At 38.9% G+C, this 11,491-nt stretch overlaps 1 long non-coding RNA gene across 22 annotated transcripts; it reads left to right on the plus strand.

Annotated features, from left to right (window-relative positions):
* On the plus strand, window positions 4,881–8,959 carry LOC110430026. 22 transcript variants are annotated; one of them, XR_002447199.1, is made up of 8 exons: window positions 4,881–5,477; window positions 5,578–5,635; window positions 6,541–6,613; window positions 6,704–6,859; window positions 6,941–7,021; window positions 7,182–7,479; window positions 7,773–8,056; window positions 8,653–8,959. It is a non-coding gene; the product is annotated as an uncharacterized LOC110430026 (long non-coding RNA). The 22 variants fall into 22 exon arrangements; XR_002447207.1 differs by having other exon boundaries at window positions 6,722–6,859; XR_002447212.1 differs by having other exon boundaries at window positions 6,737–6,859.

Below are 11,491 nucleotides of genomic sequence, written 5' to 3' on the forward strand. Positions count from 1 at the left end.
GCACCCAGCGCAGGCGGTTCTCCAAACCGCCTGTGAAAAGGGGTTGGGAACCGCCTGTATAGTGCTTCTGTGTACTAGTGCCAAACAGTCACACAACCATGAAATTGTAAAGCCTCAAGCGCATGATGGTACCAAGATCTAGGCATATGAACTGATACAAAAGAACTCATTCCATTTTAGGGGCATGATAAACTTCAGCAAACTGCTCAATTACAAAGCATATAAGTGAAGTTAACCCTCAAGTACACAAAATCCTCTCAAATTCAACTACCAAGCACAAAATCATAGCTTAAGCTTATACACATTTAGGATGGTAAGGACGTCATCTCCCCCATGTAACTACAAGTTGTAAGTCATTTGCGCTACCAAGAGACAAAGTCGACCAGCACTGTGTTGTGCTGCAACACAAAAGCACAAAGCTTGCATACTCCTGAGATGGAGACATGGAGCTAGAATGAAACAAATGAGTGTCTAAAATAAGATTAGATTATGTTGATCCAAGGGAACGATTGTATCTGCAGATGATCCTGTTATGCTAATATACAAAAATATAACGTTATAATACCAAACTATTATAACTAACAACAACATCAAGATATCAAAATTACAAGTAAGCAGATTAGCACAAAAAAAGATAATAAAGTCTGATTATCAAAACTGCCTATCAGGTTCACGATAACATGGAATTCGTAGTAAGAACATGGCAAATTATGGACATAAAAAATTTAGCACACGTTTGTCAATTCAGATTTTTATGTGAAGATAAACCATCATAAATTGAGTAGAAAAGCAGGGCACAATACCATTGAAAATCTCTTCATAAGATGGAAAACTATGTTTTCCTACTAAGAGCCCATGAGTGGTTTAATTTAGAAACAAAATTGCTAAATTCACTAATTCGGAACACAAGCATAGCCTTGGCACATTACAAAACACTAATACTGTGATTAAATTTTCTAAACAAACTGGTAAAAATAAAAATAGTGGAAGCACAAGCAGCTAAAAACAAAACATTGGCATACTCATTTGTTTATCACCTCACACAACCTTCAGCTTTAGTTCACAAAGATAAGTATAAAGTGTTTTTGTATATGTTATCATTGAGGTACACCTATTTTGCAACCACAATTGTTCATGGTAACATATATATATATATATATATATATATATATATATATATATATATATAACATTTTGATCAAAGCAGGTTAAAGAGCACAAAGGCAAAGCACGAGCAGGCTGTGGCTGGTCGCTTCCTTTGAGCATCACATGAGGATTTTCCAAAATCAAAATCCACCGAAGCTTCTAGTTTTGTCGTGCACAAATGAACATACTCTTCATCAAATAATTTCCCATAGTAAGCAAAAGTTATATGAGTCAAGTAAAAATCTAGAATATAACTTGGTGGCAAAGGAGGCATGTAAATATGTAATACAACGAACAGAGGCAGAAAAAGGCTCAAATGAACAACAATGCTGCTTATAATAGTTATGAACAAAGAGATCAGAGAATCCCACTATTTTTAGATCAGAACAAAGCACAAGAATTTCACTACATATGAAGTAACTTATAAATCTCAGTGTATCGCAATCCTACTTATAAGTTCTGAACAGAGAAATCAGAGGAGCAGGAGGTCACCGTTTCAAGATAAGAATGGAGAGACGACAATGGGCCTACCGAAGACCTCATAGCCAACAGCTTGGAAGTGCTCTATTTTTGGACAAGCTTTGCCGCCTCCCTCTCATGTTCCTAGTAATTTTTGAGCAAACAAAAACTGAAGTATTTTATTCATAAACAAGGAATCATCATCACATGTTAGATATTACAAACAAAATAAATAAGCAGAAAATTGAAATGTAAAATTATGCCTTGGCTCTATAGGTACAGGGAAACTTGGAATATCTAGCACGAACGTTGTGAACTAAAAATCAAGTTATATACCCCTTATACAGAAGTAAGGAAATATTACTAAAAGAATGTTTCATTCTGCTATTGAGTGATGTAGAAGGCTATGTGTAGGCGTGCAGCTCTTAGGATGCAATTACCTGATGAGTGATGTTCTTGTTCTTGGAGTTGCAGTGCTTAGGTATTTGATATCCAATCATGCTTAAGGTAGCTGCAAATTGGTGGCAAATCTGAACGTCTGGTTGAGAGCACTTCGTTGGGGATGAATGACAGGTATTCATAGAATCGGTGGCTCCTCAGTGCGCTTAAGGTAGTAGAATGACCAGCCCAACCAAACCCTAGGACCTGAAATCCCCAATAGTACTCACCTTGAGCCTCTTCGGGGGAGGCAAGGTGGACGACAACGGGGTCCTCCTCCACTGACCATGGCTGCTGCGGGGACTGGCGAGGTCCATCTAATCTATGTGTTGCTAGATCTTGCGTAGCACCGGTTGCTCCCCGCCTTCCCCGCACCACAGGAGCCACACGGCTTCCCATGCTAGAGTGACGATGCTCATGCTGGTATAGAGGCAGTGGGGGAAGGAGAGGACAGGGAGGGGCTATCGCTTCTTCCTCCATCAACCATGGCTGCCATAGGTACCGAGGAGGTCCTCCTAATTAGTGCACTACAGATCTCGCGTGGCTCCATCGTCCCCCCATGCTGTAGAAGTCAGGGAGAGCAGAAGGCTTGGTGGGGGTGGTAGCGGTGGTTATGGGGAGATGAGGGAAACAAGATACTGCACGCTTTAGCGACGGTGGCGAGCAGGGAGGCGCGCGGTGACACTATGGTGTGGCGGTGGTGGCGGGGGGAGAGAGAGAGAGAGAGAGAAATATGAGACGAGGCCTTGCGCTAGGATTGGAAACTTGGGGGCACGCTACTTCATAGGGGGGTTCTGTGCAAAATATCAAGGGAATTTCTGCAGGTGATAGGGTGGATGGCGGGTTGATTTCCCAAAAGCTAAAGGGCTTCTCGAAAAAATGTACAAAGACACATATTGATCTGCGAAGGAGCCACCAATGCCTCAAATTATCTGGTTTGAGCAAAAATGAGCAGTCTTTAATCAGCTCCGATATGCCAAAGAAAGATGGGGACGGGGACCATGTGTTATCGACTTATCTCCTACAACAAATCTAGCCACTCCTTCCGTCTGTCCTTTTTCTTGGCCGAGCTTGAGCTCCCATCATCACACCTATCAGTTTCTCCCTATCGATTTATTGCACAAATCACACGTCCAAGCTCTGCAATAACTCCCTCCTTCTGCAATATCTGAAATTGTAGGATCAAAATTATTATAATATTCTTCCTATGGTCTAAAATATAAGGTATTGAAGCATTCAAAATTTACATCACTTAGAAACTCCAAGTGAAACAAGGTCACTCACAATACAAGAAACTATTAACAATTTCTATAGCATAGTACATTGAACTAAGAAAATAAGTAGAGATAGAAACTATGTTTGCTCTCCCAACTTAGTTGGAATAGTTTCTTGTCCATCGATAACTGTGAATACTCAATTCTTAGTTAGACTTGGTTTCTTGAATTTTTTTCTTTATTTCCTCATTAAATCACTTCTCATGTCAGTAAATTGCCTACGTGACAACACAATTAATATCTATAGAAATTGTTTTAAAAAAATATCTATACAAACTACCATAGTTTCTGTATTGTGATTGTCTTAAGTCTTTAGCCTCATTTATGTCGTCATTAATATTTATCGTCAACCTTACTGTCAAGCCGAAAATACAGTAAGCCCATGACTAAGGGAGCGCTACATGTGTTGTTTACTTTTCCTCATAATTTTATCCTTAAATTCACATAGGATATCTTATATTTCAAAATAGTGTGAGTACAACCTACTAAACTGAATAACTCCAGAACAGAGTGAGTATAATCTACTAAACTGAATAACTGATCAGTCTGATCCGATAAATCTAGTATACATAACTACGTACAATCAAAACTTCAAAAACTGTGGCAACCAGATAGCTTCCTTTTAACAAAGTTAAAATGGTCAAGATTCTCCATCACATCGAATCTTGCGACACATACATAGAGCATTAAATATAGATAAAAAACTAATTGCACAATTCTTTGCGAGACAAATCTTTTAAGCCTAATTAGTCAATAATTAGATAATAATTACCAAATACAAACGAAAGTACTACAGTGGTTATTTTGCAAATTTTTCGCAACTAAACAAGAACAACAAGTAGCACTACCCCACTAAGAGAGACGAGAGTGTTGTCAAAGCATCAAGTGCTGGCCAATAAATACTATTCCAAAAGCTGCAGTCGCTCATGATTTCATCACTAGGTGCTCCATAATAGAATCATATCTAAAGCTCCTTTTATTGTGTTAGACCTAACCAGTTCTTTGACCACTCTGCCTAATTATATCTTCGATCCAAAGCAAGAACAGAAGCATGCAAGCTGCAAGCTAATTAAGGGCCAAAGCCATCCCGGTAAACTTTAACTCCGATCACATCGAACGTTTGACACATATAGAGTACTAAATATAGACTATTTACGAAACTAAAAACATAGCTAAAGAATAATTTATGAGACGAATCTCTTAAACCTAATTTGTCTATGATTAAACATTAATTGTCAAATAAAACGAAAATACTATAATATCTGTTAAACTTTTACAGCTCCAACCAAACAGACTTTTATACGGTCAGAAGCACTAAAGGAGGTGTTCTCCCCTAAACCATCCGACAGCTTCCAAGAGGAAAAGCAGGGTCCACGTCACCCAAAATTACCGCGGCCGTCCGATCTAGAATCGTGTGGCTATGATCGTTTGAAGCCGCTTCGGTTCGAATCCGCTTCTTGCAGATCCTCGTCGCTCTCCGTTGATTTCGCTAGCTTCTGCAGCTTCTCAACTGAATCCGGTCCATCAAATATATACAAGAGCTTCTGCTTCTACTTCAGGACTTCAGGAAACTTCTCTCCCCATCCTCTCTAACCTCTTCGCTCCCTCCGTCTCTTCCCACGCGACCGAGGCGATGGGGCGAGGCGACCTCGGTGGTGGCCAGTTCTCGGTGCGGCGGCGGCCACCCTCATCCTCCTCCACACCCCTCCCTCCTCGCACTGCAAGGGCAGGGCGATGGCGGCCCTCGCCGGGTCTTGCGCCGGTGCATCGGTTCGTCGCCCCCGGCCACGTTGCTGAAACCCTACCTGCCACTTCCAGACCCACGCCGCCGCCCCGTCCTTCACCGTCGCCTCCTCTACTCGCCCGGTCCCGGCAGCCGCTCTCCCCCTGGAACTCTCTTCTCTTCTCTTCCCCACTGTTTCCACTTCTCCTTCCTCTCCCTCCCCCTCCACGTGGGTGAATCCTAGCAACGGGCGCTTGCCCTAGCACCCGGCAGCTGGCACACCAGAGGTTCGGCGCCTTGCTGACGCTGGGTCGTACGTGCTATGCAGCCCACGCTTGGACCGTGCACAAGCACGGGACCCCCTGGTGCCGTCAGCTTGCTCCGACCCCTCCTATTCCTACTCAACGCCTCTCCAGGTTTGGAATCCTTGCAGTGCGGTGATTACTCTTTTTCCCCTCATGCTATGCAACTTACTTTGAATGGCTGAATTGAAATAGAAGATTTATGAAACAATTGCTAATTCACATATACCTGTAGGTCAGTTTTCTTTAAAGGTATAGGCATCAATGGCGACAAAATTCTCCTTCTCAAAGCGGTACTGACGATGATGACAATCATAGGATATTTATTTGCCAATTTGCTTTGTTGCAGGAGCTACATATTATTGATTATTGAGACAAAAATATCACTGCTACAGAATCAGTAAATTATGTATATTACTATGTAGAAAGGTTGTATAATTATCTGGTTACAGTATGTTAGCAAGCATTCATTGAGTGGTAATCAAATCACACATGTTTTAATTTACAAACTTTGAATACCCCTCCCAGTTTAAAAAAGCTATATATTCGGTTCAAAACACCACTGGTAACTAAGATAGTCTTTGCTATTTCCATGGTAAAGCTATATACTCAGATACAAAGTTCAAATTGTCGGTTATTATTTAACGACTGTGACCAACAAATAAAACCTAACTCTAAAGAGAGTTGGATGATAAATTATAACATAGATAGGGAAAGGAGCAAGACTCTGGAGCAAATCTGCAAAAGACTATGATACTCTTAGTCTGAGAATTTGTACCACTGTGGACATTTATGTTGTAATTAGTATTGCATAACTGAAAATAGTAAAAGTATATATATAAACAAAGAGTACAGTAGTGCTCTAGAAAAGGCCCCAAATTAGACATGCTGTGTTTAGGAAGCCAACACATCAGAATGACATTATATAATTTTGTGGATTCTTAGCTGTTGTCATGTGTTTACCTAAGCACTGATGCATTCAAATTGCTTTATTAAGTATCCTGTGGGCCACAAAGCAACATACTCCAACATATGAGCTAGAATACCCTTTATATAGAAAATGCCTGTATAAAAAACTATATCTTGGAAAACTATGAATCATTATGACAGTCACATATGCACTTTCAGCCAAAATTACTGCAGTACAAGCTAAAGAGGTGTCTCTAGATTTTGTGCTGATAATTTTGGCTATGATCAGGTTCCATGCGCTCTCCCAATTTTGGCTACCACCAGTTTGAGGATAGAAACCTCACAGAGATACACAATTTCAGGTACAGTTGTATGTTTTCTGAAATTGCTCTCGAGGCAACCTTGTCTCAAAGATCACTACTTTTTTCCTGTTGTCATGTGATGGAAAAAAGAGGCTATTGCTAAAGTAGATGGTTACAATGGAGGTTGTTCAATGGACCAGCTTGTGGGGATTTTTCAAGAACAAGTATGAAACAGAGAAGAATCTGTTGGGAGGAGCTTTAGGTGCCAAAGCCGCGGGAGATTTGAAGCTTAGCATCACTGACCATGTATTGCTTTATGTTTGGTCTATAGTTATAGTTATTTTGCTCTATATGTGTCCATCGAATCTGAATTTTTGCTCTGTTCAGGATATCTCTTGGTTGTCTCCAAGTACTATGTGAGGGTTACACTCAGTAGGCTTGCAGAATCTTCTTTCCCTGAGTTTGTAGGTTTGTATTTTTCACCTTTGTATGATATTGTATTTTCTTTGTGATGCCAGTTGTGGCATCCTTTGTGTTTAAACCACTACATGCCAACCACCTGCATTTTATAGCTGCAGCTAGAGTTGCAGCTAAGATCTTTAACTGTCCCTACACATTACTCTTTCAGGAGGCAGAGAAGCATCTTGCAGTCATGGTGAACTAGACCATTTTATGTTCCGCCAAAATGTAACCGGTGTCTAATCTCCAAGCATTTCCAATGTTATCAAAAGGTCCCATATTTTGCATTGCAAAGGAGCACTGTTCCCTTCTATAAATTCTACATTGTTCAAATATATGTGTATCTAAAATATTCTCTGTTTAGCAATCGGGTGTCATCTTTTCAGGTTTCCCCTCCTAGGTCATAGGATCAGGATGACAATAAATAAATTAGAAACTGCATGCTACACTCTACCAACATGACAAAGGTAAGAGGTTAGCATTTAGGTTATTTTTTAGATGCTTTGTGTTCGTGCCTCTGAGTGACGATGACATAAATATTGTTGGCTATATAATATTCTTATTTGGAAGATATATTTATCCTACTGCCTGCTAAAAAAATGTAGAATGCAACTTTTTCCTTTTCTTGACTTTCTGTTCCAATGTTTATATACAGAAAGTTGAAAGTACTAAAACTTTAGGGTTATGAAAATGGCATACAGTGACAAAAAAACTTGGTTTGCTAAAATTTATTATGTCTTCAAATAAATATTTCTATTAGGCAGCAACTTCGATTTGGTGTGTTCCTGTGAGCCATCCATGGTGACGCTGCCCTATACTTTAGAGAGTAAGGTCTTCAATAACGATGCTCTCGTATTCTCAAATCTGGATTCAGTTTATTATATGGCCCTAATTCTTGTTCCTTCGATTGATATTGTGCTTGCTGAGGGTGCTGCTCGACAAAATGGTGTGACATTGGAAATCTCCTTGGAGGAGATTAGCTGCACACTGCATGTAGAAGTAGTCAACTGCTGGTTGCTCCTGGTTGCTCATTGCAGGATTCAGGTTAGATGTTTGACATCCTGGGTAAGGAAAGATTAGGAAAGATTGTAACCTATTTCTATGGAACAACACAAGATGCATCAGCAGTGCAATATCATGAATAGGTAATGCAGTATAAGATTATGTTGTTGGAGGACATATGCTGTAAGCTGCATGAATATAGCAGTTTCTGCTTTTCCTTTTGCCTTATACCAATGAAATTTAGTTGACTCACGCTGTCAATTAGGGTGGATTAGATTCTTTTTGGTTCATATACCTAGGATCAGTGTTTGTGGTTATTGCTCTCTGATCCTAAACAATACATGTTTTATTGATTGAAATTTTCTTTATTTAGACATGCATATTAAAACACAACAATTCCTATTTCTTATTACATGATAGTATTTATTTTGTACTATTGCTTGTGGCATTGTTAGTTTACTCTTAAATTACATAAACATACTGGTTTAATGTGTAGAGAGGGTCTGCATTTTACATGAAAGTTTGTCATTTCAGGTATGGAATCTATGTATCATCCTTGGTTTTGTAATGGACAACCTGCATATAAACCTAAATTTGCTCACTCACCCGTCCGCGCGATGGCGCGCGGGTTCCACTAGTACATGTACAAGAGCGAACACGTACAAGAGGCCCGGTGGTACGGGCGATCGAGAGGCCAGCAGCAGCAACATCGGGCAAAAGCTCGGCCAAGAAGCTGATCGAACTGGGTTCGGCTGGCCGTGATTGCGAATCTGCAAGACAAGCGAACGAAGCAGAGATCGACGTCGGTCACCTGGTGAGCTACTGGGCTATATATATAGGCCTGGAGGCTCATTAGCATTTAGCAAGGGTCAAGGCCTCAAGGGGACATATGAAGGACTTTGATGAAGAATAAGAAAACAAAAATTAAACAAGTTATTCTACTACTATCAGAAAACAAAGTGCTACAGTATGAATAATGCAAGCAAAAACCATATCATATTAACTTGCAAACAAAATAAAACGAATTAATAAATCTTGAAAAAAAATAGAAAAAAACATTAAGTAGTTTTTTTATTTATTGTCTGGAGATCCAAGCTAATATCATATCGTCGCCATGTAGGATGAAACAACCTTCCCAACAAATAAATAATATAAAGGCGTCCCCAATAGTGCTCAAAAGTCTATGCTCTCTGCTCCTCCTTTGTTTATTGTTTTTAGATTTCAAATCGATTGGCGATTTGCTCATCCCATTTGGGACGCTCTAAGTGGCTTATTTGGAAATTTAATACTCCCTCCGTCCACGAAAGAGTCAATTTCTAGAGTTGTCCTAAGTCAAACTTTTTAAACTTTGACCAAATTTCTAGAAAAAAATACTAAAATTTATAGTATCAAATTAGTATTATTAGATTCATCATAGAATATTTTTTTTATATAATGTGTATTTTATATTATAGATGTTGTTACTTTTTTTTATAAAGTTAGTCAAACTTTAAAAAGTTTGACTGGCACGGATCTTAGGAATTGATTCTTTTAAGGACGGAGGGAGTAACCTAATGGCACATCCATATAAGTTTAAGGGCCTTTATACATTTATTATTATAGTATGTTTGGATTGCGTCATGGATTGGCTTTAGAGAAATCCGAACCTAAGTCCGAACCTATCAACCTATTTGGTTTGGGGTGTGGAACGATGTCATCCGTTGGTCTGGCAACAAAAAAAAAAATTGTCATCCGGCACTTCGTAGTTAAGGCTGCAGTTGATTTATCTGGAATTAATTCGCTGGAAAAATAGAGCCAGCTCGTCCGAAGCGTGGACGGCTTTATCCAGCAAACCAAACAGCTTGTTAACTCGGACACCAATATGGTCTCAGGCCTTGTTTAGGCCTTGTTTAGTTCCTAGAAAATTTTGCAAAATTTTTCAGATTCCCCATCACATTAAATCTTTAGACGCATACATAGAGTATTAAATATAGACGAAAATAAAAACTAATTACACAATTTGGTCGAAATTGACGAGACGAATCTTTTGAGTCTAATTAGTCCATGATTGGACAATATTTGTCAAATACAAACGAAAGTGCTACAGTGTCGATTTTACAAATTTTTTTGGAACTAAACAAGGCCTAGTTCACCCCAAAATCTAAAAACTTTTCAAGATTCTCCGTCACATCAAATCTTGCGGCACATGCATGGAGAACTAAATATAGACGAAAATAAAAACTAATTGAACAGTTTACCTGTAAATCGCGAGATGAATCTTTTAAGTCTAGTTACTTTATGATTAGACAATATTTGTTAAATAAAAACGAAAGTACTATAGTTCCGAAAACCAAAAAATTTTCACAACTAAACATGGCGTCACATGATAACACATTGACTGCTACTGTGTATAAAAAGGAATATTCTCGACAACGAATATCCTAGTGCCAATCCAGTGTTGTCATTTGTCAATGTAAAACAAACAAAAATTTAGGTATCAAATGGCAAAGGTAAAAAGTTTGTATTGGGATAAACGTAGACAAACATATATTATTTATAGCCTAACTGCATCCTTATAAATGGAGGACCATATGAGTCCATTTCCTCAATCTATAATTAATTTGTTTTAAAAAATAAACAAAATCCTTATAAACAAAATCCTATATTTATGATAGCATAGAAATGATGAACTTACAACATTCCTTTATGTCTTATAGGCTAAATTATATCATAGTACTTTTGGAGAGACAGACTATAGATCATTCACTAGTACAGGGAAGGGCTTTAGCCCCGGGCCGTAAGCGCCTTTAGTCCCGGCTACGGAACTGGGGCTAAGGTTTCGGGACTAAATGTCCCACCTTTAGTCCCGGTTGGTAACAGCAACCGGGACTAAAAGGTGCGCCAGGGTGTGCCACCTGGCCTCCACTTTTAGTCCCGGTTGTTGCTACCAACCGGGACTAAAGACTTTTTTCTTTTTTCTTTTTCTTTTCATTTGGTTTTCCATTTAGGGTTTACAATTATGTTATTGTTATTTTCGAATGCGTATTGTTTGCTGGTAGTTTATGGAACGCGCACCTATAATTTATATAATTTAAAGGATTACATATAAATATACTATAAAACACTATATATATATATATAAATAATATGTATCTATAGGTCCATAATAAAATATTTACACATATGCTTCACGGACAAAGTATTTACAACACAATTTATCTCCACCACTCAAGCATCGTACAAATGATCATCGTTATTTGGTTTCATCTGCTCCTGAGGGTTGAAGTAGCACTCGCCGCCGGAATCCAGGACTTGGTCGTTAAGAAATCCTGCGATTGTCTCCTGAATTCCTTTTAGGCGCACCGCATCCAACACCTGCTCCTTCAGCCACATCTCCTATAATAGACATTAAAGAAAAAAGTTAGAGGTATGAATAGGATTTATTAAATAGCAACAAATAAATGAAATATACTTATTGTATATACATGTTACATACTT

This window comes from Sorghum bicolor, chromosome 9, assembly GCF_000003195.3.
Source record: "Sorghum bicolor cultivar BTx623 chromosome 9, Sorghum_bicolor_NCBIv3, whole genome shotgun sequence".
NCBI lineage: Eukaryota > Viridiplantae > Streptophyta > Magnoliopsida > Poales > Poaceae > Sorghum > Sorghum bicolor.